Here is a 6,216-nt window from a genome sequence, read left to right as displayed (position 1 = left end):
ATATATATATGTATATATATATATATATATATATATATATATATATATATATATATATATATATATATATATATATATATTCATATATATACATATGTATATATATGTATATATATATATATATATTTATATATATACATATATATATTATATTTATACATATATTTATATAAATATATGTATATATATACATATATATTTATATATATATATATATATATATATATATATATATATATATATATATATATATATATATATATATATATATATATACATATATATATACATACATATATATGTATATGTATATATATATATATATATATATATATATATATATATATATATATATATATATATATATATATATATATATATACATTCATATATATACATATGTATATATATGTATATATATATATATATTTATATATATACATATATATATATATATATATATATATATATATATATATTCATATATATATATATATATATATATATATATATATTCATTATATATATATATATATATATATATATATATATATATATATATATATATATATATATATATATATATATATATATATATATATATATATATACATATATATCAGTGCACCACAAAGAAACATGCTGGCACATACAGAGAAAGATCGCAGTCAGCAGAATTCGAAGCCACATCAAGAAGGCTGGCATAGTTCTCCAAGTGACGCTTTGATAGACATTCACCTCTCTGTTTATAAGTAAGACACCTGAGCGATGTTTGTATTTTAAATGACGAGACGTTTCATCTGCTCAGCAGGCTTCTTCAGCTACAAAAAGTCAATTAGAGAAAATTGTTCCATATGTATCCACATTAAAAAGACTCTGAACTTCTTTAAGAGAATTCTCATTAGCATAGAGAAAGTTGAAATGAAAACAAAAGAAAATGAAGAAGAGGCTGGTAGAAAGAAATCGAAGACAGGAAATACGAAACAAGGAAAGGAGAAACAAAACGGTAACACAGAGAAAAGAGAGAAACAAAGAAGGCGGAAAAGGAAGCAAAAACAACAAAGAAACGAAGAAAGCTTGGATCTGTTAATTCTCCTTCACCTGACATCTCTGCTTCAGCCACTGCCAGTCCACTTGACAGTGCACATACCATCTCTGATCCTACACCTGTCAGCACACCTGCCGACACTATTCCAGAATCTGGCAGCAGTGCTTCATCAGCAAGTTCTGAGTCAGGAGTTTCTCCAACAGAGGTTGGTGCAGTTAATAATCAGGGAACTGTCACTTCACCTGATCACCTACTGCGCCAAAGTACGAACAGCAGGGACACATCTGTCAGAACTGGTAGAGGACGGGGCAGAGGACGTGGAAGAGGACGTGGAGGAGGAAGACATCTACAGTCGTGTCACCCTCCACTAACACAGTTCCAGCAGCAGAACCTGAGGACAAAACTGCAAAACACAGGAGGGCAACAAATCCTCGTCCACCCTCCCAGGCACCTAGGCTGTGCTCTCGCTGTCACCGGAAGGGGCACACAGCCAGCAACTGCCTGCGAGATACCAGGTGTACTTACTGCTACAAGAAAGGACATCAGGAGGACCAGTGTCGGACGAAAAAGGAACTTGACAGACCGGACCACCTGTTTAGAGACCTGTTCTCAGAACAAACCAGCAGGATCTCTGAATTGGTGAACACTTTCACACGTCACCCACTCAGCTACTCCTATCCCAGCCCAGCAGGTGGTATTGTGCCTTATACAAGACCACAGACCTACATCCCTGCAGCTGCCTCAGTACCCTACCTCTCTCAAGGGCAGGCACCTTACATGCCCTACACACCCACCACCTCAAGCTGACCACATCATCATGAGGAGCCAGTCTATCAGCATCCTGTCTGCCAACATTAGAGGTTTCATTACTAATGTTCGAGAGCTCACACACAGTTTTGTGAACACTCGACGTCCCGAGATGATAGCTGTTGTTGAAACATTTTTGGATGACAGGTCTCCAGAAAATTTTGCAAGAATTGCTGGCTACACCTCATGGATGAGAAGAGACAGGCAAGGGCAAGGAGGAGGTGTTTCTGTGTGCTTCTCTAAAAGTGTTCATGCCCAGCACATTGATGTTGCCACCCCTACACATCTTGAAATGATGTTCTTCAAGCTCTGCATAAACACTAGTACCTCTGTACTAGCATGTGTAATGTACAGACCTCAGTGGCAACATGCAGATCCCATCAACTTCCTAATGGAAAATATTGACTCAATTCTGCTACAACACAACTGTCAACATATCATAATTGTTGGTGACCTCAACCAGTACCTTATACAGAGGGACTTTGATGACCTTCTTGCAGTGTTTGACATAAGAAACTTTGTTGATTTCCCTACTCACATCTCTGGCTCCTCCCTTGACCCAGTAGTGAGTGACCTGGCAGAAGGCATAGTCACTTGTCAACCCCTCAGCTATGTTGGATCGTCTGACCACAAGGCTGGTTTTACGACACTTAAGATCCCAACAGAACGAGGTGAGGAGTCCACACGCACAACCTGGCTATGGGAAAGAGGTAAATGGCCAGCCCTCCGCTCTGAGCTCTCCACCACCGATTGGAATGCTCTTCTCCATGGGGATGTTGACAACCAAGTGAAAGCCTTCACTGGACACATCCTTAATCTACAACAAGAACACATTCCTCACCGGCAATATGTGACGAAGCCTACGGATCAGCCTTGGTTTGGCTTTCGTTGTAGAGAGGCTGCTACTGCTAAGTACAAAGCATGGCGAAGGTATAAAAGACATCCTACCACCTATAACAGGAACTTGCACAGGCAAGCCTGTAGACATATGGGTGACGTTCAAAAGTGGGCCATTGCTAAATGGGAGGAGGACACTAAAAGAATGCTAGCATCAGGTAGGGTAGGCTCCAAAACCTGGTAGTCCCTGGTCAAGGACAGACAAGGTTATCTGCCTGATGAACTCATTCCACCTCTAAATCGACAGGATGGGACCACCTCTACTAGTAGTCAAGAGAAGGCGGACCTCTTTGCTGAACACTTTGCTACCAAAATGCAAGTTCCTGTTCCAGCAAGGGACCCTCCTTGGCTAGCTGCAAGAACTGTGTCAAAACTGTCAGTGGTGACAATAAGGCAGGAGGAGGTGCATTTCCTTCTTAAATCGCTTGACCAAGAAAAGGCTGTGGGCCCAGACAAGTTGAGCCCAAGATTGCTGAGAAGATGTGCAGACCAGCTAGCAGCACCTCTAACTCGCATCTTTCAGCACTGCCTAGTACAGTGTAAATGGCCCTCTCCATGGAAAGAGGCAAATGTAGTCCCTGTTCACAAAAGATGAGCAAAGAAGAAATCAGCAACTACTGACCAGTGTCACTCCTGTCAATCACTGGTAAGATCCTTGAGACAATAATCTCAAGACAAATGACAGAGTTTTTTGGCTATCACTCACTACTTTGTGATCGTCAATATGGCTTCAGGAAAGGTTACTTTGCTGCTGATCTGTTGTTAAACCTCTCCACTAAGTGGCACCAGTCATTGGATGAATCCAAAGTCAGCTGTGTGGTAGCACTGGACATTGCTGGCGCTTTTGACCGGGTGTGGCACCAGGGCCTCTTAGCAAAACTTCAAGCGCTGGGAATTGCAGGCTCTACGGTATGTCTCCTCAGTGATTACCTTCATGGTAGATCTCTAAGTGTAGTTCTCAATGGAACGGAATCAGCAAGACATCCTATTGGTGCAAGTGTTCCACAAGGAAGCATGCTGGGACCATTGTTGTGGAATGTCTACTTCAACGACCTTCTTCATCTCATCCCAGAATCAAATGCATATGCAGACGACTGCCCACTGACATTCACTTATCCTAGAGAAGAAATGCCAGCTGCTCTAAGCTACATCAGTCACCAGCTGAGAGCTATATCAGCTTGGGGAAATAGATGGCAAGTAACATTTGCACCTGAGAAAACGCAAATGATCGCCTCTAGGCACCATGATGGCAATGCTGGTGCTGTAGTAAGGATGAATGGGAGGGTGTTGGCACCTGGAGAAGAAGTTGATATCCTTGGGGTGAAATTTGACTCCAAACTAACAATGAAGAACCATGTTGTAAATCTTGCGAACAAGGCAGCCAGTAAGCTTACAGCACGTCGCCGTATCTCGCATCTACTTGACACTAGGGGTTGCAAGATTCTGTACGAGGCACAAGTAAGCTCGCGCCTTGAGTATGCTCCACTTTCTTGGTTTGCCTGCCCCCCCTCTCATCTGCGACTGCTTGACAGAGTAGAGAACAGAGCAAGACGTCTCATCTCTCGCCTGGACCCATCCTGGATAGATATGTCATTTCAGAAGAGCCTTCAACATAGGAGGGATGTGGGTGGCCTTACTGTTATGTACAAGGCCAATATTGTCAAAGTACCACACTTGGATCCACTTCGAGGACAGCGTGAAACAAGCTTTTATGCCACAAGACGGGCAGAAAGCAGCAACTTCACTGTGGCTGTACCCTTCTCCAGAACTTCACTCCATCTGAGATCCTATATACCCAGGATGACTTGAATATGAAATACATTCGTACAGCATAAAGTCAGTTGATCAAATGAAAATGCTGGCCCACAGATGGCTCCAACTTCATCCTGTTCCCTACTTGTATGTCTCATAACAATAAAAATGCTTTCAAATGAGCTGATGTAGGTAACAGCTCTTAGCTTGCCAATAAAGTTAGGAATCCTTAACCTGTAAATAGCTTGTCAATAAAGTAAGGGATCCTTAACCTTGTCAAACCCTGTGTAAAAAAAAAAAAAAAAAAAGCAAAAGAGGAAAGGAAAGGAAAGAAAAGCAACAAAATTGGAAAGCAACGATGAAACGGGAAAAACAACGCTGAAACTGGGAGAATAATGAAGAAAATGGAAAGCAACGATGAAAAGGGGAAAATAACGATGAAACGTGGAAAACAACGAAGAAACGGGAAAATCAACGAAGAAACGGGGTAAAACTAAAAAAAACGGGGAAAGCAAAAAGGAAACGAAAGAAAGGCAACGAAGAAACGAGGAAAGCAAAGAAGAAACAAAAAATATCGTAAAATAGCACCGAAGAAACGAAAAAAAATGAGAAAAAACGAAAAATAACAAGAAAAACGAAAAAAGCAGTTAAGGAAAGAAGGAAGCAAACAAGAAAAGACAAATGTTAGAGAAAAGACAATTAGAAACTGTCCTTGGAGTTCCCGGAAGACTTGGTCCATCTTATGCAGATGTAATGCATTGAAATCTCTGCAATCTACATTGTTGCAAACTCCAGAGGAATATCATAGTTTACCCTTCCCTACCCACTTTCCATCTAGTTAGAGGACTACCCACCTCCCATCTAGCTAGTTCCCCACCCATCTTCCATCTAGCTAGTTCCCATCTACCATCCATCTACATAGTTCCCCACCCACCTTCCATCTAGCTAGTTCCCACCCACTTTCCATTTAGCTAGTTCCCCACCCACCTCCCATCTAGCTAGTTCCCACCCGCTTTCCAAATAGCTGGTTCCCCACCCACCTCCCATCTAGCTAGTTTCCCACCCACTTTCCATTTAGCTAGTTTCCCACCCACCTTCCATCTAGCTAGTTCCCCGCACCCCTCCCATCTAGCTAGTTTCACACCCACCTTTCATATAGCTAGTTCCCCACCCACTTTCCATCTAGCTAGTTCCCTACCCACCTTCCATCAAGCTAGTTACCCACCAACCTACCACCTCTCTAATCATTCCCCTGCCTTCCCTCTAGTTATAATTGAGAGTGAATCATTACAGCAACAAGATCTATTAAGTATAATAAAATATAATATGTAATGAGTGTGGGTAGAAATTTTTCATATTTTCCCATTTATTCTCTTGCACATTCAATCCTGTCAGAGTGTAAAACATTTAACAAGCTACCGTTACACATTCGAAGGACGAGGAAATGACAATTCTCGATGTTTCACATCGTTAACTTAAAAATAAATGTATAGTCAGAAGCGTAACCACTTGACTACGTTGTTTAAAATTCTTGGGAACAGAGTTTCTAAAAATTTGGGACATTGTACACCGCCTTTTCTAATGCATGATGTAGAATATGCAGCCCCGCTGTGGAGCTACCCGGCTTGATCACTTGCTTGAGAAGATCCAAGGTTTGCAGCAAGGAATATCCCAAGGTTGAGAGGTTAGAAACTGTGGAAGAGACTCAGGCA

The sequence above is a fragment of the Cherax quadricarinatus genome, chromosome 4, assembly GCF_038502225.1.
Source record: "Cherax quadricarinatus isolate ZL_2023a chromosome 4, ASM3850222v1, whole genome shotgun sequence".
In the NCBI taxonomy this organism is placed as follows: Eukaryota; Metazoa; Arthropoda; class Malacostraca; order Decapoda; family Parastacidae; genus Cherax; species Cherax quadricarinatus.
Note: the sequence above shows the minus strand (reverse complement) of the source record.